Below are 27,663 nucleotides of genomic sequence, written 5' to 3' on the forward strand. Positions count from 1 at the left end.
ACTGGGACTTAATGAATTCAGTTCACAGGAATGAACTGTATCTTACTTTAGTTCTTTATTTAGGAAGATTGGACAAAGAACTAGAGGTGCAGGGAAATAAATTATTTAGAAGATAAAAAGCAAGTTCTTCTGATGTCAAGGCACCGGATGTTTTTTCCATGAAAAGAGACAGTGGAGAATGAGTGAGTACTCGCAAGCCTATGAAGAGTTGAAAAGAATAGTCAACTGCCCATCTGAAAGGGAGACAATGGAAATAATACACTTCTTCTACTTGGTAGAACAAAGTACACTACTCAGTTTTAGGTTAAACACTTCCCTTCGGGGAAAATATATTTAAATTTATATTCTCCAAGTACATAATTCTTACATAGCCTGTCCAGTTAAGCTCAATAGGCTAAATGCTCCAAACTCCCTTACTAAATAAACATAGCATCACACAGTCGCCAACACTTATCCAATTAAGTTCAGATTCTTCAACCCAGCATTTCAAGTCTTTTACAAGAAGATCCTAAGTTTGATTCTAACCTCACCTTCCTCCTTGTCCCTATGCAGCTTCTTTACTTGAAATTCTGTATCTTCCTGCTATATGAAAACTGACTGCAGACTCTTCTATCTCTGAATCTTGGAATTCTGTTTTCATTCCAATAATTTTTCCTTTTTAAAATTTGACTGTTTCGTTGAGATCTCCCTCGTTTAATCAGATATGATACTATGGAGCACTCATTTTCTCTGACTCTCTCTCTGTCCACACTGAACTGTGAAATTCTAAACTACTGAACTATGTTGAACGTTGAACTACAAACAACTACAAAGTTCTCTGCACCGCCTCTCTTAAGTCATCTGAAGTCACTCTCAGGTATTAAGTCTAAATTTTATTGTTATTTTCTGGGACAGCGGATAAGCAGGGGGCTCTGGAAGAAGACTGGTTGGGATCTACCGCTTACTTACCAGGTCAAATCTATATCCTTCATTTAAAAGAGTAACAGGGTTAGTCATAGACCCTAACTCATAGGGTAGATAAAAGGATTTGATTAGATGGCAAATATCACATCTTTAGAAAGAGCTTGATACATAAGTGTTCAAGATTTATTAAACTGGAAAAACTATCTCAGAATAGTTCAAAGATAAAAAATTCCACTGTTATACAAGGTTTAGGTTCAGGTTATCATTGACTCTTACAAACTGACTCATGTTCACTCATTTTTTACGTGTAACCGCAAATTTACTATACATATATTAAATGAATGTAGAGTGGACTTAAGGGAGCTTACAGTACATTCAGTTTTGAAGAAAAAGAGCAAAACTAAAACATGTATAAACACTACTGGAAGTACATAATAGAATGTAGCTTTAAATAGTGAGAAGCAATTGTGGCTTTTAGAAGTTACTTTGACAAGGTGGTTCATGCCCTAAAATTAAAGCTGGATTGCTATTTAGGAAAAAAAAAAAAAAGAAGTTACTTTGGGGGGTTATATAAGTCTATTGCTTAAAGTTTTTATGTTTTAGAACCTACTTTTAGACTTATTTTTATAGAGAACTGCCTATTTATATTTACTAGCCTACCAGCAGGGGCTAAACAGGATGCTAGCTTGGGTTTCTTCCAGGCTTATTATATAATTTGACTCAGAAAACAGATTACACTCATCAGTAGCTCTCAAGTTTGTGTATTATTAATGTTCATGTGAAGACAGATAACTGATCTGCAAATGAGTAAGACATAGATACCTAAGTTAAAGTGCTGAAAATTAGACGCTTAAGGTACAGTGTTGAAAATCTAAATATTATTAATTTTGCTTAATTCACATGAATGAGCTTCTTAGTAGAATAAAAATACCATCATTTCCCAAGATGCCAAATCACCTGTAAAAGTGAAAAGTGAAAATGTTAGTCACTAAGTTGTGTCTAACACTTTGTGACTCCAAAGACTGTAGCCTGCCAGGCTCCTCAGTCCATGGGATTCTCCAGGCAAGAATACTACTGGAGTGGGTAGCCATCCCCTTCTCCAGGGGATCTTCTCGACCCAGGGATCGAATCTGGGTCTCCTGCATTGTAGGTGGACTTTTTAATGTCTAAGCCACCTTGCCTCCCAAAAGGAATTATACTAATTTTGACTATTTTAAAAGGAAACACTTTGCAGTGATCTTGTCACTTACAATACATTTAATCTATAATCATTTTCTTTCTAAATGTAAAATATAACAAATGAACATACTAACAAATTTAATTTTATTTGATTGCGATTTCCATTAATACATTCCTGGAATGCAGTGCCCTGCCCATAGTAAGTCCTCACCTATATAGGTACTAAAATAATGTATTTACTCTGTGTACACATTTACGTGTTGTATCTCCTTTTGCACTGAAGATCTGAAACCTTAAGGATTTAATTCCTGGCAAATACATTGTGATGTCTTTAAAGACCCAACCACAACTGCATAATGAACCTTAATGAATGGGTCACTGTTTGTTTCCATGTCATAGAAACAAGTCATATTTTCAGGTTTATTTTCAGATAGTTTCCTGTGAACGTCCTGAATTTGCCTGAATCATCACACTTCTATGGTAATGTTATACCAAGAGCTTATTATGATGAAGGTTTGTACACAAATGTTTTCCAAGCAACTGGGAAACTCTTTGTTTGGTTTGGTTTATTTTTCAGTTCATCACTGTGTGAAAGAAAAGGTGCTAGTATAAACATAGTTTTCATGCAGGTCTATGCTGTCTTAATATACTTTATAACACTGACATACTTTCTTATTTTGAGTCCCAGTTTAATAAGTAAAAAGATGTGATGCAATACATAGGAGAAGATGCAGAAGGATGAGGATGCAGTGAGTTAAGGTTAACAAAGGGTTTCTTAATGTAGATCTGGTTCATTGTGTCTAAAAAAAGGATTTATTAAAAATAGTATGGATGTTTATTAAAAGACTAAAAGCAGAGGTACCATATGACCCAGCAATCTCACTCCTGGACATATATCCAAAAAAGATGAAAACTCTAATTTGAAACAATACATGGACCCCAATATTCATAGCAGCACTATTTATAATAGCCAGGATATGGAAGCAACCCAAGTGCCCATCAACAGATGATGGGTTTAAAAAGCTATGCACAGGATAGACTATTACTAAGCCGAAAGAGAGAAGGAAATATAGCCATTTGCAGCAACATTGATGGACCTAGAGATTATCATACTAAGTGAAGTAAGTCAGACAGAGAAAGACAGATACGATATTATTTATATGTGGAACCTAAAAATAAAATACAAGTGGATTTATATATACAAAGCAGAAAGAGACTCAACAAACATAAAAAACAAACTTATGGTTGCCAAAGGGGAAAGTGGGGGTAGATAAACTAGGTGTATGAGATTAATAGATACAAACTACTACACATGAAATAGATCAACAACAAGGATTTACTGTATAGCAGAGGAAACAATATTCAATATTTTTTAATAATCTATAATGGAAATAATATAAAAAACCCAATCACTTTGCTATACATCTGAGACTAACACAATATTGTAAATCAACTATATTTCAATTAAAAAAAAGATTTACTGGTGACACGAGAAAATAGATACAGAATCTTTTATTTTAGTTGCGTGACTGTAGCATGCACTTTGATTCCTCTGTCTAAACACACCAGCACGGATTGTATTTTACATTTAGTCACTTTTTTTCCACAGTAATAATCTATAAAATCTATTATGCAGATTACCAGAAAAGCTTAATCAGTATCCATGACCAGACTAACAGGATCTTCATCTGTACTGCTGATTCCTATTCTTCTGCCTGAAAGAAGGGGGTCTTCGAAGCATTGACAGTGACCAGTTATTTAACACAGAGTTATTGGAAAGAGAGGGCTTCGCTGGGAGCTCAGTGGTGAAGAATCCACCTGCAATGCAGGAGCTGCAAGAGACGTGTGTTTGATCTCTGGGTCAGGAAGATCCCCTAGAGGAGGTAATGGCAACCCACTGCAGTATTTTTGCCTGGAGAATCCCATGGACAGAGGACCCTGGCAGGTTATAGTCCATAGGGTCGCAAAGATCAGACAACAACTGGAGCGACTTAACGTGCACATACAATGGAAAGAGAATGGGCTTTGCAATCAGACAGATCTGATTTTCCATCTTTGGCTTCATCGTTTATTAACACTGTGTCCTTATGCTTGTTATATAACATCTTGGATCTTTGAGTTCTTAATCAGTAAAATAGGGATAATAAAAACCATGTATTTTACTGTAGAGTAGAAAATACACAGGTAATTCATTCATTCATTAGATACACTAGATACTTGGGGTCCAAAGATAAATAAAAGAAGGCTTCTATCAGCCTCAAGAAGCTTACAGTCCAGTAGTGCTCAGTTGCCAAGTCGCATCCAACTCCTTTGTGATCACATGGTAGCCTTCCAGGCTCCTCTGTCCATGGGATTTTCCAGGGAAGACTACTGGAGTGGGTTGCCTTCTCCTTCTCTAGGGGATATTCCCAACTCAGGGATCAAACCCGAGACTCCTGCATCGGCAGGCAGATTCTTTACCACTGTGCCACCTGGGAAGCCCTACCGTCTAGTAGAAGGAGACAAATAAATAGTGACATTCACCAACACTATGATAAACTTTAGGTAGAGGGCACATTGGATGTAAAAAAGAAGAAAAGGTAAGATCTGTCTGAAGGAAGGATATCAAGAAAGGTTTCAGAGATAGTCATCTTTGGCTAAATTTCAAAAAGATTCAGCACTGTGATTACTAAGTGGTGTCCTTTGTTAATATCATCATGGGAATCTGAATCATCTGTCTCCTTCATTAAGCAAAATCTTTTATCTCAGTTGTCAGTGGTTAAATCTACAAGTTCATAGAGATCATGTTCCAGTAGGGACGAGTCAGGTGATGGCTTGCAAATGCAATTCATTGGAATTACCGTGTGCAGTAAGCTAGGTGGGGTCACTCACTCCTACTTGCCTGGAATTTTCTTGGTTTTACCACTGAAAGTCCAGCAACCTCTGTACCCTCTCAGTCCTGGTTTTAAAATTGAAATTCCCCTGGGCTGGGAACCCTGCAGGCCTAGGCAAACAGGTGCAACTGGTCACCTTAGGTCTACGTTAACAGTGAATATGGTGTTAATAGCGGATTTACCATTCTGCTCAGTGTATTCATCTTGAAAATGTGAAACTGGAGAGTATTTCTAGTCAACCAACCATCAGACCCATGAACAATAACAACCTTTTACTAAGGACATGGCAATTATGTTAGACACTGTACCAAATTAAACTCATTACCTTAACTCATAGTTAAATGTTATTGAAGGTAAATCTGAAGGATTAACAAAAAGGTAAAATGTCATAGGTTAATTTATAAAACACCATCCTCAATGTCTAAAATAATTTGACATTTTTACTGTTTTGAAAGCTATCAAATTTTCTTTATCTCTAACAAATTAGAAAGGAGCAAGGTTATAACCTTGTTAAGACTGTTCAGCTCACAGAAGTGAAGATACCTAGAAATTCATTAGCAAAATTTCCTTTCATTCTGACCAAAATGGGCATGTGTTCATTCAAGAACCTCTGAACTTACTATTTTGCCCTCAAAAAAGTGAGTGTGTGAGACTGGAGAAATACAGTAGATTAGGTTTGCAATTTTGTCCTTATTCACTATATGTTGAATTAAAACCATTTTGACTGACTTGATTAGTTAACTTAAAAAATAAATATCAGATTATTTTGGTAACAAGTGCTCCAATAGTCAAATTAATCCCAGATAGCAGTGTGGTATTTTGTAATGCACAGTAAATTGGTATTATGCTACAGTACCAGCAAGGGGAGAGGAATCCATTTAATTTGTCAGTGTATTAGGGTAAAAATTAAAGTGACTGTTTTTGAGAGAGCTAAAAGTTTAATTCTTTTGAGAAAGACAACTAAAGTTACCATGCTAAGATGATTACTGGGTCACAGAAATAAATAAAAGGAAAATGGCCAGTATTTTGAAAAGTTAAATTTCATTTATAACATTAGAACTACTATCTAGAGAATAAACATATACTATACACGGTTATGAATTTTACTAAACTAGTCATTGATAAATTTAAAGTGCTGGCATTTATAGCTCTGAAATTCTGAAAACCATGACGGCTATAAGACATTTTGTCTTTCATGCATAAAAATAAGCATGAAAATACAAATCACTGATTGTGTTTTCTGAAAAATACAATGACAGTTTAGAACTGATAGCTTATTTTCTAATGGAGTATAAGTATTTACTTTTTCCTTTTCTACACTATGAAAAAATATTTTTGAATCTTCATCTTGCTCAAGCAGTTGTCAGTATTTAATAGCCAGCATATTACCCAGCTCCATTCACCAATGAATTGAAACTTTTTAATCCTGAGCAATTACAATTAATGACATATCTCTTGCAATATATTGATTGAAAAGATATTCAGCATGGGGTAACTTTGCACTAGTCTGTTTGCTGCACATGTGATAATCTCTTGCAAGTAAAGTAATGAAAGTGGTTATCTACTTTTTGTCCCCACTGGTAAAATGATATTAATTAATTTCACCAAGGCCCGGAAGTCTAATTTAACCTCCATTATTCTAATGTTAATTGTTTTGAAGAAGATGAAGCAATTGATCGAGACAAGATTATTTGAAAAGCCTATCATATAATGAGAGTACTTCTGAGCACTCATTAAAGCTGACCACCACATAATGCTAGAAATGAGAACTTTACAGAACCTATAATTGGAATCAGAGTAAGAAAGTCTACACTAGATATTCCAAAGAAGACCAATAAAATAAGTACCAAACGGAGGCTGTAGGACCAACAGCCCAGATCCCCAATGCTGACAGTGATCTTGGACCACAGGTGACATTGATATTATTCTTTGTCTCTGCTTCCCAAATCTACATCCCATTCCATGTCTCCATCCACCATCCCCTGCCCAAGAATCCCCTTTAAGCAGTCCCTTTCCAGCGATATCGATGGTCATGAAAACACCAGAATGAGACAGATGGGCTTAGCTCTACTGTAATACTGCCCTTCACAGCTATGGCTCTGTGCTCAGCTGTTCAGTCATGTCTGACTCTTTGTGACCCTTTAGACTGTAGCCTGTCAGACTCCTCTGTCCATGGACATTTTCAGGCAAGAATACTGGAGTGGGTAGCCATTTCCTCCTCCAGGAGGTCTTCCTGACCCAGGGATCAAAACCATACCTCCCTGTGTCTCCAGCATTGTAGCCAACTCTTTACCTGCTGAGCCATTGGGGAAGCCCTTCAGATCTTCACTTATCTATTATGGCTGTTAAAATAATAATCATTGCTGTTATTATTATCAGCTTTATTAGTTACTATTACTGTCATGCTCTCAGTTATACAACTTGAACAAGTTAGTAAAAAGAGTTTGCCAAGTATGCAAATATTCTGATCCCCTTGATTTGTAGTCAATTAAACAGAAAAGGACTAGAAATTTATTTTTGTTGAGGAAGCTCAATGAAGTCCAAATGAACGTACTAAAGTAACCCTTGAGTATTTTACAAACAAAAGATTATGTTTATCAAATACTAAATACCATATTAAGTCACTGTGCCTGCCGTCACTTAAAGCTTCATTGTAATTGCCCTCAATATAACATGTCTCTTAATCTCAATAACCACATATACCTGCCCATGTCAAGCAGGTGATTCCTTCTCTCTAATCTCTCCTCTTAAGCACTTAAAATAGTTGCATAATACAGCTGCTGTTCAATAAAAGATGGACTAAATATGTCATAACTAAGCAGAAATGATAAAATTCAGACAGCCCAAATTGGATTTGAGTATTTTACTCTAGATCTTTGAATACAATCAAGATGTTTTTATCTGTAAACTACAGGTAAACCATCTTCATTCAAATCAGGGCAATAAGCATTTCCTAAACAAAAAAGGACTCTTATGAAAGATCAGATTCACCTAGACTTAAGCAAAGTCAAGTCCACAACAGTCATTCTCTTAATTAATTTGTAACTCTTTTTTGATTAAAACAATAGAATTCTAGTGCAAATAACTAGATATTCATGAGGAAGGATGCAATCATTTTTGGTGCAAGAAAACCCACACAAAACCTAGGAAACACTTTGAATTCAAAATTCACAAGACAGACAGCTTAGTTTGAGTGGGTGACAAAGGAAGATGAGAGAATAACTTCAGCCAGAACAAGGTGGCTGTGGTCCTGATCTTTTCACAGCCAGCAGAGAAGCCTGGTGCGCTACAGTCCATAGGGTCGCAAAGAGTCGGACATGACTGAAGCGACTTAGCATGCACGCAATAGCACTGGGCTGTTGTACAGTCTTCAAGTCAGTACTGGGAAAGCCATTCTCTCTTCGTTGCATTTTTTGGTGAACTAGTGCAAAAGCATGGAATGCACCCTAAGGAAAAACTGTCGTTCTTACTGTTTGCAGTGACATCTCATGTAATACAAAATCCAACTGCTCTGGACGTTTGGCCCACAGATATGATTGAGAAATACCTTAGTGTAGCAGATATGGCACTAGATGGGGAAGCAGACTTGGGCTGAATTGAAACATGTCACAATCTCTTAGTGGGATGAAACGCAATGACTGCTGAACACCTCTGAGCCTTTGTTTCATCACCTTTAAAGTGCCCCAGGCCAGGGAGGGAGGGGAGGAACTGTTTATACTAAATGACATTATTTGCTATTTTTTATAGAGGTAAAATTAATACCACCTTAAAAATGACATTTGTTATGAATAAAAAAGGCATGCATCCAGTATCATGGGTGTGTGCATGCTCAGTCGTGTCCGCCTCTTTGTGACCCCATGGACTCTAGCCCACCAGGATCCTCTGTCCATGGAATTCTCCAGGCAAGAATACTGGAGTGGAATCTTCCCGACCCAGGGATTGAACCTGGGGCTCCTGCACTGCAGGCAGTCTTTACCACTGTACCATCTGGGGAGGTCTATGTATTCAGTATCACATTCTGTAATTTCTACCTTGCCTGGGTCCTTTGGATATTCAATGCTTTCCTTTTGTATCAATCACTCTAAAAGAACATTGGAGACCTTATCCAGGCAGTTTCCTGGGGTCTGAATGAAATTATCCCCAACTTTTTTCAGTTAGCACATGCCAAGTTACTAGAGAAGTTTTTTTTTTTTTACAATACATTGAAAATCATTGCCTTCACTCTTTGCTCATTAATTTCTTCAATAGTCTTTAAAAATGGGGCAAAAATTGAAAGGAAATCCAGACACTCAGTGAGAAGAGATTCTGGTGAAATTTTTCATGAGCTTTCCAGCAAGATCAATGAGCTTCAATTAAGCTTTCTTCTATTTATTAAACATTACCATTTAGTTTTTGCACCTCTTGGACTTTGGATAATTTCAGGTTTGTTTCATAAAATTTGACAGCATGGATAACTCCTTAGATGTGAAAACAATAGTTAAAAAATAAAACTGAACTACAGTGCTAAGACAAAAACACATACAAAAGTATATTTAGTTCTTCTAAGATATTTGTATAAGGCTAGAAATAAGAGGCAAATATTAGATGCTTCCATAGACATACCTTTTGTTCCTGTGTATTAGCATAAATACATAGAGTTGGAGTCACACATGTGTAAAATATATTAAAAGGAATTAAGATTGCTTTCTTCAATTTTCATCAGGATACAGTAAATTTCAGCCTCCTAAAAGGCATGTCATAGCATTTTACCCTCCACACATGGAACCTTACATGTATAAGTGACAAGTTTCATCTATGCCCTTATGGCAGTGGACAAAGAGCATTCAGCTTAAATGTCATGGTGGGTGGTACAAGGTCAAATAACCTCAATTCTGAAACAGAACACTTTCAGCTCATTGCCCAAGTCACGGGTCCTTAAAAATGATGTGGAGGGATGTGAAGGATTTTCGAGAGCAAGATAGTCACCAATTCAGTGTAGCATTCAGCCAAGAGTAGGCTCTTTTTCTAAGGGCTTACTGTCTCTAGATAGGGATGGACCATGTGGGAAAAAATACTGGACTGAATGGGTTTGTTTTTTTTTTTAAATCCATATTCCACTGCCAAGAGCCATAATTGAAGATTACAACTTACTATTTATTCTTCTAGCACATCAAAGGAAGTGTCAACATTGGAGGACAGTGATTTGTAAAACACAACCATTTTATAATTATTTGCTATGTAATTAAACAATTAGCAATCGTTACTTAAAACAATTAATTGTTATCATTCGTTGCATGAATATCATTTCATCTACTCAACAACAGAAGAACTAGAAGGCTTCAGAATATCAGATTCTATTACTACTGTACTTAGAGGTGTCTTATCCGATAAACTGAGAGATAAACTGTATCATCTACCTCTTCTTAGAATTGTACCATATCTATTACTGAAAGAATCAATTTCAATGAAAACTTTATGAACCTCTGAAAGAGACTTTACTTTATATAGTATGCTGCTGCTAAGTCACTTCAGTCGTGTCCGACTCCGTGAGACCCCATAGACGGCAGCCCACCAGGCTCCCCTGTCCCTGGGATTCTCTAGGCAAGAATACTGGAGTGGGTTGCCATTTCCTTCTCCATTATATAGTATGATATACAATCAAATCACATTGACAAGAAGGGTGGTTATCTATTCTGTTGCTGAGTTCATCTGGCTGCTTTAAAATAATTTGCTTTGTAGAGTCTGACTGACACTAAGCCATGTGAAAGATATGTTTTTGGCTGGTTGTTTAAATTGTATGGGTAAATAGTATGGTCATATTGAACACTTATTCTTAAACACAATTTAATTTTAACTTTTCAATTCAGTGGGGATAATTTGCACGTTCCTGTTTTATAAAGTAAATAATTACTTTGTCATCTGCAGCTAGTTAAAAAAGGAAAAAGGAGTTCTTCGCATCAATGCCTAAGAAGAGGAGGGATGGATTAGGGTTAGTACTTGGGTACTCTGTCAACCCATTTCATTAAGTTCTCTGGGCTCATTACTCCAAAGAACATAATAATCATAACCACAGCTGTTATCATTGTTAGTGTTATTATTTTAATAAGGTAGCACAAGAGTCGTGTTGTAAGGTCAATATTGCAAGATTTTTTTTTTTTTGATCTTCAGATGAAAGATACTGCATAAGTGAAAAAAATCTTTTAATTTTAAATGTACTAATCCATCCACTGTGTACCTATGCAACTGAATTTCCATTTAACTAATGAATGGTGGACACTGGATTGGTTGACACTGTCAACTGTTTATACAGTTGTTGTTATAAACTGTAACATTAACTGTAGACTGATTTGTCTAATCTAGAATTTGGGGATTCATGTGGGATAGTGTCATGATGAAGGGATTACAGAAATGATAGCAAAATGATGAAATCAATATGAAGAAAAAGAAGATGGGAGAAGTAGTGAATAAAAAATGATTGACAATAAAAAAAGAAGTGGATGAAAATCACACATTGGAATAGGGGTCAGAAAAAATGGTTCTAGTTTCAAGGCAGCCAGAGGAGAAGTTAAATTCAGGAAAAAAAAAAATGACAAGATACCTGTATCTTGTACAATTTGATGCCAAAAGAAAGTTTGGAAACAATGTAGAAACTGGCATCTTTTATTTTCACTTCAAGTGTATATGATGACTTTCTAATCACATAAATACGTTTATGTCTCATTAGGTTGCTTTTTATTGAATTAACTAACCAAGTTGCTGCTTAAATAAAAGTACTTTATTCAGAGAAGGATTTCAAGGGGTTCATCCTAAACACTTACTCTTTAGGAATCCATGAAATATTGACCCTGTTAGTTTCTACTTTGAGGATTTTCTTTGCATTTGATCAAAATAAGAAAAAGATTTGAAGAAACTGTGTTATGTGTATGAGTGTGTGTGTACGTGTGTTGCTTAATGTTTATTTTAATATTTATTAAGCATTTTAAGATGAAAATCATCTTGTTGATTATGAAGATGACTCTATTTCATTATTCCATCTCAGCTTTAATTAATTAAGGCAAGGTTTTCCCTATAGTGTAGATCACAAATTATCTCCAGGAAACCCTTAATCCGCCTCTCTCATTTGTCATAAAGGCTCTCTGATGCAAGATACCTGGAACAAAGAAGTCTCTAATCAAATCAGCCTTTGCATTTCCGGATAAGGCCCCCCTTGTCAACTGTGCTTAAAAAAGCAGAAGGAATCCTGAAACAGAATTCACTGTAACCCAGTGAAGATGAACAAAGGAAGACATAAAGAAAAGCAAAATAAACCCTGGCCTTTGTCACTGAGTTCTGTTCCAACCACCACTAGTTCAAAGAGTTAAACTAGAAAACATTCAAGGATGATTTTTCCTTTTAATCAGTTTAAGAATACAGCAGCAGAAAAACAAACCCATGAACAGTGAGTGTTCACGAGAGAAGGGATAACAACTAAACAACACAAATGTCCTAAGTAATTGTCACCGCCAGTTTCCTCCTGTAGCTGTCCCAGTCCTCAGGGGCTAACAGAGAGAGGGCCTGCGCTGCCCTCCTCTCACTGGGGGATGGATGAGTTGAAGCAAAACACAGAACACCTGGGAGGATGAGGGCCCCAGTCTCCTGGGTCAAACGGCTTCGGTCAGGGCTCACTTCCGTTGCAAATGCTCTCAGAACCCTCTCCACACGCTCTGAGGTAGTACGTATCACAGCACTCCAATATTTTTAAGATGCTGCCCAAACAATTTTTAACTTTTCTAAACTTTGCCGATTTTTCACTCTTTCTGCATGCATCACACTTATGACTTCTAATACCTTGACATGCTTTCCTGTTTTCAGAGATGCCGAGTTTTGATGGGAGCGGGAGGGTGGAAGTGGGCAGGGTGGTGGAGACGAATGGAATAATCCATGGAAGACCAGACAGGACGTTTACATCCAAAGGCACAGGGAGATCGCTTGCACTCCCTTCAGGTCAGAAGTTAGGGGGAAAACTGAATTTTCTATTCTTTCATTTTCTAAAACATGGCCATGGTTAAGGGAAATACAGACCTATAACCTCTTTTCAACAAATAGAAGACTTAAACCATTAAAAAAAAAAAAAAAAAAAGGAATAATCCTCAAAATATCACTGACAGCGTTTACAGCCATTCCCTTAGGAGCAGATAGAGTCGGGCAGAAAGGACTGGGAGTCAGGTGAAGAAGGTTAAGGGAAAGTTGTGGACTGTGTTTGGAAGGACTTTCTGTTGACTCAAAATTAAGTGAATTTTCAGCTTCCAAACCCTTTCTCTCTCTTGGTCCTCAAACTGCCACAAGGTTCAACCTTAAAATCCCCTTGCTTAAAACCCTGAGTATATCTGCACCTGATCCAAGGGCCAAAGAGCTTGTTTGTGCTGGAGTGTTGGCATGATTCATCTAGCAAGGCAGAAGGGGAGCATCAAGTGTTTTAATTAAAAAAGAGAATCTTTCTACATCAACAGGAATATTCGGTTCTACAATACATCAAACGTAAAAAGTTCAGTGTTTTGAAAATTTAATGACATAAAAAATGTTTAAAATAGAATATTAAAATTTTAAAAGGTAGGAAATTGAATATATAGCTAGGTATCATTTCGGTAGATACACATAATTTCATGGGATAAGAATAAGAGACATTGGAATGTACTGTCATTTTTCTTTCTCTTTTTTTGTAATTTTCACTTTTCCAATCCTCTCTAATGAATACAAAAAAAAAATAAACAATATTTCTAAACGACAGGTTTAGGGTTCACTTTGGCTAGATAAATCAAACTTCCCCGTATTAGCACATGCCATGAGCCAAAACTATGGATTTTTGAAAGCTCTGATTCAATAAGACTAACTTCAATCATTTCTCCAAAGTAACGAATGTAACCACAAGTCAGATGAACTGTAATATGTTAAACAAATCCGTTAGAAACCACCCTATTACCTCAAATGTCAGTACACAGCAAAGAAAAGCTACTTAACTAGATATCTGACTCTAATACGACTTGAGTTGGCTGATCCACTGCTTTCTGGACAGTGGACCATCGGATTTTAAACACCCTGAACAATTCAAAATAAATGTAGCTTTCGGTGTTCTTTTTTTTTCTTTCTTCTTAAAACTTCCATAGGAAAAGTTTTCTGTATTTATAAAATGTGGGATTTGCTGATCTATAGAACTTTTTTATTTCCATTTGGGCCTGGAGTGGTGGGGGCGGGGATGGGATGGGAGGTCTCGATCAGAAGGAAGTGCCAAAAGATGCTTGCCGAAGATTCAACGCATCTCAGACATGATGAAAGGGTCCAAATCAATACAATTGGCAAAAACATCAGGTGGTATGCATGTTGTATTCTATCTTTCACTTTCTGCCTTTGTCCCTATAAATTTGCATATTGGCCCATTATCAATCTCATCCTCATTATGAATGAGAAATTGATAATGAACATCTAGAATCATGTAAAATGAGCAGTATGACAACAGGGACATTTTCGAGGCTTAAACAAGTCATTTCCAGAACACATTCAGTTGTTAAAACATCACTCATGTTTCCATACACATCAGCAGTACACTGTGCCCTGAAAGCTGTGGATATTTTACTTCCTTATATTAAAGGGAATGGGCTTCCCTAATGGCTCAGACGGCAAAGAATCTACCTGCAGTGTGGGAGATCTGGGTTCGATCCCTGGGTTGAGAAGATCCCCTAGAGAAGGGAATGGCTACCCAGTCCAGTATTTTTGCCTGGAGAATCCCATGGACAGAGGAATCTGCCAGGCTAGTCCATGGGGTCACAAAGAGTCGGGTACAACTGAGTGACTTTCACTTCACTTTCATTACAGAGAATAGTCTTTATCAAGAAATGTTAAGGAGGAAGGTTCTATTTTCTCTGCATAACCCAAAGAACATTGTTATTAAATGGGGGGAAAAGGACTTTATTGTTGGTGGCAGAAGTTGGATTCATACCGATTATAATAATAAGGGCCATGGACACCAACATGTCCTCCTCTTTCTTTCTACTTCTGAAGTTGTAGGTTTGTCAGAGTCAACAATGCTTACAGACAAGCCACCTATCTATGTCCTCAAAACAGCAGGAATCTTATATTAATAGTACAGAATTTAAAGAGAAGATTAATGTTTTCCTCTGGAAAGTTAAAAAAAAAAAAAAAAGAAAGAAAACAGCAAAATATAAGAGTGATGCTTGGTATAATTAATGATGCCTAAATGTGCTCTGGGATTACACTCTGCCTCTGGCAAGCACACAGCAAGAAGCAGTCCCAATACACCAGGTGAGACAGCTGGGTGATGACAGTGGTAATCCAGGAGTCTTGCTAACAAGAAGACTCCCTCCATGATTTTAGTCCTCGTCACACTAGCCAAGACCAACACAGTCTGACACTTCAATCACCTACGCTCTTATTTTTCTGATCGAGACCCATGACTGATGTAAACAGGATGACTTTCATGAGCTCGGCTGCACACAACACTCTGCTGACAACACCAAGTACAAGGCATCTTACCAGGAAATCCTGGCTGGGGCTGAGGAAGGGGGAATGTGGATCTTTAACCAAGACCCCCACATTTTAAAAAAGCAGCATCGTAGCCTCTCCTCCCTTCTCAGCACCAACACCATGTTGAAAGCAGCTCTTCTGCCCCTTTCTTGTTTGCCCATTTCTGTCTCTCTCTAACCTTAAAAGAACCTAATCACAGGACTGAGATCACTAACAATTGAAACTAACTCCCGATAATGCTTTCCTCAATGCACACCATGCCTTGTCTAACCTGTTGATTCTTTTCCTAGATAAAAAGAAGCAAGACTGAAAAATTAAGCAGTTAAAAAATGACTAGTTTTCCACCCCCAAATGCCTCCCCCAGACAAGAAATCCTGCAGGCAGATCACACAGGAATGATAACCTCTGAAGAGGGAGCTAGTCTGCACTCAATGGAGAACAATGAAGAAGCCAACCTTCTGCTTTGACTATTCAGAGATTTCTCTCCCCTCTTGACAAACTGTCCTGGCTGTGCAGAATTTTCTTTTGGTCTCTGGACACGAGTTCACTTTCTCCCCAGATTGCCAGATTTTCTAATTAAAGCACCTTTCTTTTCTACTGACATTTGACTTGAATTATTGCGGCTGAACCTGCTTATAATGTATGGCCAAATGAGAGAACACTCTGTTTATAAAAAATTCAAAGCAGCAAATGCATTTCAGAACAGATAACTTGTTTGAAATAGTCTGGGTGTGTCAGTCATCAACATCAGTCAGCCAGTTTTAATGATCAAGTTGGAGAGAAGACCTTATAAATGATCCAACAGAGTAAGAGGAAGAAACACGTGAATTCTAAGTCTTTGCCCTAAAAAAATCCTTTTAGCAAGCACTAACTTCATCTCCACCTATCCACAGTACTTTTATTTCATTATTTTATTTATTTATTTTATCTAGTCTATTTTATTTTCTTCTACTTTAAAAAAATTTTTAATTAATTTTTATTGGAATATAGTTGTTTTACTGTTGTGCTAGTCTCTAAAATGAATCAGTTATATATCACATACATAGAAACAGGGGTAATTTTAATATATGATAAGGAAATAATATTTATCACTACACTTCCCTAGGAAATTCTACTTTTCACAAATTTGACTAGCTTCATTAAAAAAAAATATACCTTTGTTTTTATCTTCACACCTTAGATGGACACAAATAGACTGAAAAAAATCATCTAGAATTTGGGTGAGGTTTTCAGAGTTTAAATTGATATAATAGGAACAGGGAATGAGGCTCTCATTTTTTTCCCTTGAAAAATATGAAAAGGTTGCATTTATTTGAAACCAAATATGGAAATCAGTGAATCTAAATAGAATCACTTGTGCATTGTTCCTAGAGGGGTTTTTCACCTGGACTTACGATGATTTCCATTCTTTCTCCTGGAAGCAGGGCACAAGAGGGTAGATGTTGAAATACTACAGAACAGTCAGTCTCAGTTTATATTCATCTGAAAAAGTGATTTAGAAGTTTCTCTGACAAAGAGTTCCATAAACTTATAGAGTTTACATACTCAATATGCAGAAAGAGGAAGTAAGTAGAACTCAATCCTAATTTCCAAGCTAATCTGAAGAAATTCAGCTTTTTCTTTACTGCTTTGGACCCTAAGAAATTTTGGTACAAAAGTTAAAAAATTATTAACAAAATAATTTCCCTTTCAAGAAACACAAGATCAAGATCAGACAGCAGATAAGAAGGAAGAGAAATCAGAATTTGTGCATTGCAGAATGAATTTTAATTGAAATGAGAATGTACCTTTGAATAGAAAATATTAAATATTCTAATCATATTAAAATATGACATGCAATTTCTTGCTCAAGCTTTTCCTCATTGTTTAAACCAATACAAGTATTTTCATCATACACAAAAATTCTGATTCTAAAAATTATTTGCTTATTTTTACTAACTTAACAATCACTGCTTGAAATAAACAACTCAATAAGGAAATGTTTGTAACATTAACTGCCTACATCTGTGGTCATGCTATGTATGATACACCTCTAAAATTCATGGCTTGTTTTTGAACAGTGCAGGTAGAAATTATATTGTCTCTTTCCATTTACCAGTTTTGAAAAACTGAATAAAAGCACCAACATGTGAACTGCCTCTTTAATCTTGAAATATTCCTTTCCAAGGAACATAGCATATACATCACTAAAATTACATGGATGAGGGAGCTACAAATTGAGAATGTTATTATTAATAGGCTGCCAGAAATCTTATATTAACTGCAGTACTTCAGAGCTCATACTTTGAATAAACTGAAAGAACTAACTTGTGGAATTTAATGAATATAGAGCCTTATTTGAATATTCAATGAAAAAAGAGAAAAAATATGAATAATGATTCTGGAGGAACAGTACTTTCTGTAGTAACTGTACAATTATAAGCTAAGAATTCATAGCATTACTAAATATAAAAGAATCTGTAAGGCTAAGTAGTATGCTGTGGAGATAATACATAGAGATCTATAGTAGAATGGGTTGACTATAAATCCAATATGCAATTCCATATGTAACTTCTACATCAAAATAAACCTCAGTACACAAATTACTGGCACTTACTAAAGAGGATAGATTTAATATATTCCCCCCAAATTCTGATTCACCAGCATCAGTGAATAATATCAATAAAAAGTGAAATAAAAGTGCCTTTAAATTTTGAATTTTATCCACTTCAATTTTTAAATACTATTGAGGGAAGAACAATTAATATTATTTAACTGATTGGCCACTTCAGAAAGCAAGAATGAATACTTCCTGGAAGCACAAGTCACTTATTATAAATCTACTTCATTCTGTAAATGTATAAATATGCAAAGACGTAGCAGAACACAGTAAATATATGCTGAAGAAATATATGACCTTGTCATTCAGAAACTCATTAATTTAACAACCTCTAAATCACTCAAGTACGCATAATCATTTCCTTCCTTCCTCATATTCAATTAGTGTTGAGGAATTCTTTATTCGTAGTCTCTCTTATGGTTTTCTTCCCACTCTCTTGCACTATTCAGATCATCATCATTGTCATTATCATCATCTTTCTTATTATTTTAACGTCTGGACCATCAGTTTCTTCTGTGCCATAGTTTTTTACAGAAGCATCTAGCCAGTGTTTTTTTGTGACGACTGGATAATACATGTGAAAGATGGAGCATACAATGAATGCTTCATAAATACTGGCTATTAACCAAGCCCTCACACCAATCAAACTGGTCCACTAAGTGCCCAACATGTCCATTTCACTCTTGACCTTCCTTTAATCTGAAATAAAACTAAACCCATCAAAATTGTATACATCTTTCAATGCCCACTGTGATTCCTTTATCCCTATATGAACTAAGTACCCTCACTCAAGTCTTTATTAACTGCTCTCTTCTTGAGGCAGCCTACTCCAATCATTCTATTTAAAACAAACGTGCTTCTCCCTGAGAACTCTGACCACCTTACACGGGCTATTTTCTCCATACAACTTGTCATCTTCTAAAATGATACATGATTGACTGACTGACTTGTTATCCTTTTGTCCGTTTTCTCCCTTTAAACTCTTGGAACAAAGTCTATTGAGTCACTCAATAAAGAATATGCAAGAATGGAAAAATTGAAGTTTTTACAACTCTAAAAAATTAACTAATTTATGTAAAGTGGCATTGTTGTTTAGTAGCTAAGTCATGTCCGACTCTTTGCAACCCAATGGATTGTAGTCCGCCAGGCTTCTCTGTCCGTGGGATTTCCTAGGCAAGAATATTGGAGAGAGCTGTCATTTCCTTCTCTAGGGCATCTTCCCTCGAATGTGAGTCTCCTGCACTGGCAGGGAGATTCTTCACCATTGAGCCACCTAGGAAACCATAAAGTAGTATAGCTTTTGGGAAAAAAAGCACAATGAGGTGGCGTTGCCATTTTTTAGGTCAGTCTTTGTTTCTCACTAAGACAATACATAAGGCCCAATCATTTCACATTTCCATATCTTGGTTTCCTCAGTAGTAAAGTAAAATATTTCAACCAGGTTATCTGAAAGAACTCTTACATCTTTGAAATGTCAGTGGTTCTTCTGTGATCCTGTTTCAAATTCAGATACCTCCAAATCACTGTTACCTCATCAAGGACAGCTCCCATCATCACATTAATTTATTGACTACTACGTCTGGATAATGAGTAGATTTCTGGCCTGATGAAATGAAAGCATTATGGAATTTGAAGCTTCTGCAATTGTTCCCCAACAACAAAGAGGATTTCATTGCCTCCCTCCCTATAGACCTGCACACCATTTTATGATAAAGTAAGAAGTCACAGCAATAAATTTAAGCATGCACCCATGTGCTTGTTCAGAGAAGGCACTGGTGACCCACTCCAGTACTCTTGCCTGGAAACTCCCATGGACGGAGGATCCTGGTGGGCTGCAGTCCATGGGGTCGCTAAGAGTCGGACACAACTGAGCGACTTCACTTTCACTTTTCACTTTCATGCATTGGAGCAGGAAATGGCAATCCACTCCAGTGTTCTTGCCTGGAGAATCCCAGGGACGGGAGAGCCTGGTGGGCTGCCATCTGTGGGGTCGCACACGACTGAGGTGACTTAGCAGCAGCATGTGCTTGTTCACAGCCATGTCAATAGATGGCAATTTGCCAGCGAAGAGGGCTTCCTGTCTCAACCTATCTATACCATGTAGCTCTACTTTTGGCTGACAGGTGGAGTGATGATTATCCTTCTCAACTCACCTTCTAATTCCTGAGAACAATGCAGATAAGATGGTAACACAAATCACACAGAGGAAAAATACACACATGAGTAAACCAAATGAAAATGGTAGTACAGCCATATCTTTGTCAACATGTTCCTTGAAGTCCCTATTCCTTTCTTCAAGACTGCTATAAGCCATAGCAAGGTATCAAGTTTGGAATTCAAAGAAACGCAATTTAACCTAAAAAAACCTGCATAATGGCAGTTCGGGATTACATTATTATACATTGTACATAATGCTTATATATCAGGGGAGACTCTAAATATTTATATACATTAACTTATTTGATCTTCACAACAACCACAAAAGGGAGGTATAATTAGTGCCACTTCACAGACAAGGAATTGGACAGTTTATATTATTTTTCTCTCTGCTGAAAGAAAAGATTTGGTTTAAAGCCTTTCCCTGAGGCCTTAAAGCTCTGAAATTCTAACTGCATCCATGCAATAACTCAGTGCATTTAAAATATATATAGGTCTGGGATTAGAATACCCAATATAATGCAAAATGTCCTAATGAGCTCAGTTTTCAAGAAAGTTATAACCTAACCCACTATGTCCTCAAGACACCACAGGATTCACCATTATGAAGATTCTATATTGAATAAATCCCATTAACAAGTGGCATAGATTATCAAATTGATGCTTTTGAACTGTGGTGTTGGAGAAGACGCTTGAGTCCTTTGGACAGCAAGGAGACCAAACCAGTCAATCCTAAAAGAAATCAGTCTGGAATATCCATTGGAAGGACTGATGCTGAAGCTGAAGCTCCAATACTTTGGCCACCTGATGTGAAGAACGGACTCATTGGAAAAGACCCTGATACTGGGAAAGATTGAAGACGGGAGGAGAAGGGGACGACAGAAGATGAAATGGTTGGATCGCATCACTGACTTGATGGAAATGAGTTTGAGCAAGCTCTGGGAGTTGGTGATGAACAGGAAAGACTGGCGTGCTGCAGTCAATGGGGTTGCAAAAAGTTGGACAAGACTGAGTGACTGAACTGAACTGAGAGATTATCAAAAGATTTTGATTCAAAATGGATAAAATTAAAGTTACAAGGTGACAAAGCATCAGCTATTTAAAAAACTAGGCAACCGAGAACAACTAATTCCCAAGGATTTTGGGAGGCCAAAGATTTACTATATTGATCCCAATGTTTTTATAAATAGTTTACTGATTAGTAAGATGTAGGTCATGGGCTATGTGTACCTCAGGTTTCAGAGTGCAGATAAACTATAATGAGAGGATTCAGTCATATGAAACTGAACTTCCTAGGCAGGAGTTAATGTAGATATCTCTCTGCTGTCACTGAAGTAGAAAGATAAAAAGATTGAAGTAATTAGTTTATATAATGTTTTTTTTTTTCCCCTATGTAAACCCAAGTCTTCAGAGATGACATGATGTTGTTTTTTCTCTTCTCTTTGAAAAGTCATGAGTTGTTTGATGGGAAAACTGTAAAAACCCAGCTTGCTCAAGGATTATAGCCAGGAAAGATCAGAGCTGTAACACTCAATGGTACCACTAATCACTCTTAAGATTTGCTTTGTAGGCAATACTTAGCATCATGTAACAATCAATGGTTACTGATTCCTTTTGCTCCCAGAAGAGCAAGCAATTATGACCCAGGAAGCTCCACCAAGGGATTACAAATAAATGCTAACAAGAGTTCAATTCCACTGTCTTTAGATCATTCCATTTATTTATGGAGCTTTTATTGCATGACATGAACATATTTCATAAAACAAATACTTCCTGTTACTTAGCAAAGGAAGAGGCAACAATGAAAGTCATCAGGCTGTTTGTGGTCAAGTCTGCGGTTCAGGTCTCATTCACTCTCCATCCCCCACCCCACCTAGGGAGAAACCACAGGTCTGGACCATCTGTTCCACATCCTCTGATGCTCTGGGACCCCAGTTTCAGAGCATGGTGAGAGAAATGAGGAGGGACGAGCAGAAAGGCCACTGGAGAAGAAGATAATGGTGAGGAGAGTAAAGAGAAAAGTAACTGTAGGATAGCAAGGAGAGAGGACTTCCCTGGTGGTCCAGTGGTTAAGACTTGGTGCTTCCACTGTAGGGGGCATGGGTTTGATCCCTGGCTGGGGAACTAAGATCCTGCATGCCAAATGTGACATGGCCAAAAAAAAAAAGAGGATGGAGAAGAGAGGAATATTAAAGAAATAAGATTATATCAACATCAGACACCAACATTTAGACACTAAGCTGGATTTAGAAAATGCAGAGGGACCAGAGATCAAATTGCCAACCTCCATTGGATGATAGAAAAAGCAAGAGAATTCCAGAAACAACATCTACTTCTACTTTATTGACTACGCCAAAGCATTAGACTGTGTAGATCACAACAAACTATGGAAAATTCTTCAAGAGATGGGAATAACAGACCAACTGACCTGCCTCCTGAGAAATCTGTATGCAGGTCAAGAAGCAACAGTTAGAACAAGACATGGAAAAACAGACTGGTTCCAAACTGGAAAAGGAATACGTCAGGCTGTACATTGTCACCTTGCTTATTTAACTTATATGCAGAGTACATCATGAGAAATTCTGGGCTGGATGAAACACAAGCTGGGATCAAGATTGCCAGGAGAAATATCAATAACCTCAGTTACGCAGATGATACCAGCCTTATGGCAGAGAGTGAAGAGGAACTAAAGAGCCTCTTGATGAAAGGGAAAGAGGACAGTAAAAAAGTTGGCTTAAAACTCAACATTAAAAAACAAAGATCGTGGCATCTGGTCTCAGCACTTCATGGCAAATAGATGGGGAAACAATGGAAACAGTGACAGACTTTATTTTCTTGGGCTCCAAAATCGCTGCAGATGGTGACTGCAGCCATGAAATTAAAAGACGTTTGTTTCTTGGAAGAAAAGTTATGACCAACCTAGAAAGCATATTAAAATGCAGAGACATTACTTTTCCAACAAAGGTCCATCTAGTCAAAGCTAAGGTTTTTCCAGCAGTCATGTATGGATGTGAGAGCTGGACTATAAAGAAAGCTGAGTGCCAAAGAATTGATGCTCTTGAACTGTGGTGTTGGAGAAGATTCATGAGAGTCCCTTGGACTGCAAGGAGATTCAACCAGTCCACCTTAAGGAAATCAGTTCTGAATATTCATTGGAAGGATTGATGCTGAAGCTGAAGCTCCAATACTTTGGCCACCTGATGGGAAGAGCTGACTCACTGGAAAAGACCCTGATGCTGGGAAAGATTGAAGGCAGGAGAAGGGGACGACAGAGGATGATATGGTTGGATGGCATCACTGACTCAATGGGCATGGGTTTGAGCAAGCTCCAGGAGTTGGTGATGGACAGGGAAGCCTGGCATCCTGCAGTCCATGGGGTTGCAGAGTTGGACAGGACTGAGCGACTGAACTGAACTGAACTGAACTGAACTGAGACACCAACATAGATAGCAAAGCTAATACTCAAAACTTCTGGTGTCCTTTTTTTGCCTGTTAATTATGTTCCTTAGTGGCCACCATCTTTGTCTTCAATGTGGTTGCCATTTTCAAATGCATATGAATAAATGGACATTTGTTTCAATTTTAAATAATGAATTTTTAAAATAAAATGAGTTTGGAAGATACTTTTTTAAAGTAGCGCGTTACTTCAGTATTAAATTCCACACTAACTTTTGATTAAAACAGAGCTCATAAATTTCCCCTTTGTCTGGGACAGCAGCACCTCAAAGAAGGCAATTCAAACACTCAAGTGCATATCACTGAAAATTACAGTAAATCAAGTCTCGTCTTGTCACACCATCTTCATGATGAAAAATAAAAAATGCTTTATTGTAGGAAGCTTTCCATGATAATTCATCAAATTTCATTGAATCTATCAGCTTATTTCCACTGCACTGTCAGAAAAGCCTCTGCCCTAGTAGGTTATCAAATATTTTCCCTTAGAAGTGGTGGCCTCGCTGCTCCAATATTGATTCAGAGTTCAATTTCTGCAGCAAATCAATCATACTAGAATAGATAAGAATCCAAATGACCAACACATAAAAGTTTTCCCATATTTCCAGTTCTACAGCAAAGAATAAATGAAAACACATACATTGTGCTGATTATTATATATGTTGGTAAGTGACAAGCTCTTACAAATTATGTCTCTATGCAAGAAAGATCATTAGATGTACAAAAATGTCAAAGGCTCTTAAGTGCATCCAGAATTGCTTATTTTTTCTTTTTGTAGTACAGGGACCAATAACCCAGCTAATAAGATTTCATTTTAAGTTCAGTGTAGCAGAATCTCCAGGATATATTTAAGATATAATTATTCTCTGCTGCTGTAACAATTTTTTTGCTTCTTTTAGTTTTTACAATCCTCTAGCACTTAGGTATAGGGCTAGAGGTTTGATTTTATTTGTGTTTTGAAACTTATTGATAAAGAACCTGTTCCTCTACACATTAAATGATTTTTTGTACCAAATTTTAGTTATTAGGTAATCATCAAACCAATTCTCCTTTTACTCAGGATATTATGGGCACACATGAAACACATATATTATTTGTAGAATTCATATATATGTTTATGTTGTAATTTTAACCAAATTAAAACAACTGCTATGTTTGTAGCAACAACTGCTATATTTGGCTCCTGTAAAATTAGGAGAACCCCATGGACAGAGGAGTCTGGTGGGCTACAGTCCATGGTGTTGCAAGAGTTGGACACGACTTAGTGACTAAACCACCACCAACTACCACCAAAATTAGTCTACATAAATTATTATTTTTATGGGTTTTGCAAAAATGCTGAGAACAGCTGAATTGCTATCTTTTGGGGTCCAGAAATTCCAGTTTGGGACAATGAAAAACATTTGGTGAACATCATTTCCATTCAGATAAATAAAGATCCATGATCCTTTGGGTCCAGCTCCTCCCATGCACCATATTTAAACTGTATACATTCCTGTTCACTACCCCGACCTTCCCCAGAAGGTACTTTCTTGACAAACACAACTTTAGTTACTACCTGTCTTTTTCTCTCTTGCAAGTAAATCTTTATCATTCTCCCTGTAAGAAAGACCCTCACAATGTGACTTTTCGACATTACTCAAAGAGAATCAATCTATGTATCCTAACAGTTTTTATGGTGGAAAATCACTCTTTTATGATACTAGAGTTCAATAAATTAGTAAAGTTCTATATCATTCTAAGACATAACAAATTAATTCATCTGTTAAGACTCTCTACAATTTATTCCTAGGAATGTTAACATAGGTAGATAGTGTTTATATGAATGGTGCTAGAGAGAGGAAGGAAGTTAATATTTCTTAAGTCTTGTCCTAATAACAGGTATTTTTTTTTCTACAGAGTAATTTATGTAGCCCTTAACACAATCTCATGAGTATTTAAGGGATTAACATTCCAATTTGTTCCAATGTAAAAACTAAATTTCAAATGGTGATGTAATTTTCTTGAGATCATACAGCTTATAAATGGTAGAAATGGGATTTGACGACAAGTTTCCAGTACAATTTCCACAGCACCATGATGCTTCTTCAATTCTTATCTTCTGAGTTTTTCATAAGCTTTCCCAGACTCCCAAACTTACTCTCCAGATTTTGTTATAAAACCATACTTTCAAGATCAAAAGGGGAAAAGAATAAAGTGAAGAAAGGAGTCTAAGTAGAATGAGAGAGAAAAATTGGTACTGGTTTCATATTTACTGTATCTTAGGCTTAGGACTTCTTGTTTTCCACTATCTCACTGAATCCCCCAGACATCCCCAAGAGATGCACACTACCGTTCTCACCAATAAATGAGGAAACAGATTCGGATGGATGATCTAACTTGCTCAAGGCTATGAGGAATGGCACATGGGATTAAAATTTCGGTCTGCTCCTCACAGCCACAGAGAAGAAATTTATGGTAACCAGAGGGGAAGGGGATATGGAGGGACAGAGTGGGAGTTTGGGATTGACATGTACATACTACTATATTTAAAACAGATAATCAACAAGGATCTATTATATAGCACAAAGAACTCTGCTCAAACAGTTCAGTTCAGTTCAGTTGCTCAGTCGTGTCCGACTCTTTGCGACCCCATGAATCGCAGCACGCCAGGCCTCCCTGTCCATCACCAACTCCCAGAGTCTACCCAAACCCATGTCCATTGAGTCGGTGATGCCATCCAGCCATCTCATCCTCTGTCGTCCCCTTCTCCTCCCACCCCCAATCCTTCCCAGCATTAGGGTCTTTTCCAATGAGTCAACCTTTCGCATGAGTTGGCCAAAGTATTGGAGTTTCAGCTTCAACATCAGACCTTCCAATGAACACCCAGGATTGATCTCCTTTAGGATGGACTGGTTGGATCTCCTTGCAGTCCAAGGGACTCTCAAGAGTCTTCTCCAACACCACAGTTCAAAAGCATCTATTCTTCGGCGTGCAGCTTTCTTCACTGTCCAACTCTCACATCCATACATGAGCACTGGAAAAACCATAGCCTTGACTAGATGGACCTTTGTGGGCAAAGTAATGTCTCTGCTTTTAAATATGCTATCTAGGTTGGTCATAACCTTCCTTCCAAGGAGTAAGCGTCATTCAATTTCATGGCTGCCCCACACATCAGCAGTGATTTTGGAGCCCAAAAAAATAAAGTCTGACACTGTTTCCACTGTTTTCCCATCTATTTCCCATGAAGTGATGGGACAAGATGCCATGATCTTAGTTTTATGAACGTTGAGCTTTAAGCCAATGTTTTCAGTCTCCTCTTTTGCTTTCATCAAGAGGCTGTTTAGTTCTTCTCCACTTTCTGCCATAAGGGTGGTATCATCTGCATATCTGAGGTTATTGGTATTTCTCTCAGCAATCTTGATTCCAGCTTGTGTTTCTTCCAGCCCAATGTTTCTCATAAGACATCAGTAGTAAACATATTTAATAACCTGCTAGGAGCATGAATGTCCCTCAACAATGTCACTGACTGAATATTCTATTAAGAAGATATTAAATTCTTTCCAAATAAGGAGCACACTTGAGTCGGGTTAGCTTTACTGTTAAAAAATTCTCCCATATCTAGACCAAAGGAACAAGATAGAAAACCCAGAGATAAACACACCTGTGGGCACCGTGTCTTCGACAAAGGAGGCAAGAATATACAATGGAGAAAAGACAGTCTCTTCAATAATTGTTGCTGGGAAAACTGGACAGCTACATGTAAAACAATGAAATTAGAACACTTCTTAATACCATACACAAAGATAAACTCAAAATGGATTAAAGACCTAAATGTAAGACCAGAAACTATTAAACTCTTAGAGGAAAACACAGGCAGGACACTCTTTGACATAAATACTGCAAGATTCTCTATGACCCACCTCCTACAGTAAAGGAAATAAAAATAAAAATAAACAGGTGGGACCTAATTTAACTTAAAAGTTTTTTAAGGAAAGGAAACCAAAGAGAAAACTATAAACA

The 27,663-nt window shown here is 37.2% G+C and overlaps 1 protein-coding gene and 1 long non-coding RNA gene across 10 annotated transcripts in view; one reads left to right on the forward strand and one right to left on the reverse strand.

Moving 5' to 3' along the window:
- The window catches only part of NRG1 (neuregulin 1), a 1,106,536-nt gene that overhangs the window by 83,726 nt on the left and 995,147 nt on the right, over positions 1-27,663 (reverse strand). The gene's annotated exons all lie outside the window — the stretch shown is intronic.
- LOC145518680 (uncharacterized) lies at positions 4-12,241 on the forward strand. Its single transcript, XR_014063136.1, has 4 exons — positions 4-182; positions 553-856; positions 10,860-10,923; positions 12,066-12,241. It is a non-coding gene; the product is annotated as an uncharacterized LOC145518680 (long non-coding RNA).

The sequence above is a fragment of the Giraffa tippelskirchi genome, chromosome 8 (assembly GCF_054371585.1).
Source record: "Giraffa tippelskirchi isolate mGirTip1 chromosome 8, T2T-mGirTip1v1.2.pri, whole genome shotgun sequence".
Taxonomy (NCBI): Eukaryota; Metazoa; Chordata; class Mammalia; order Artiodactyla; family Giraffidae; genus Giraffa; species Giraffa tippelskirchi.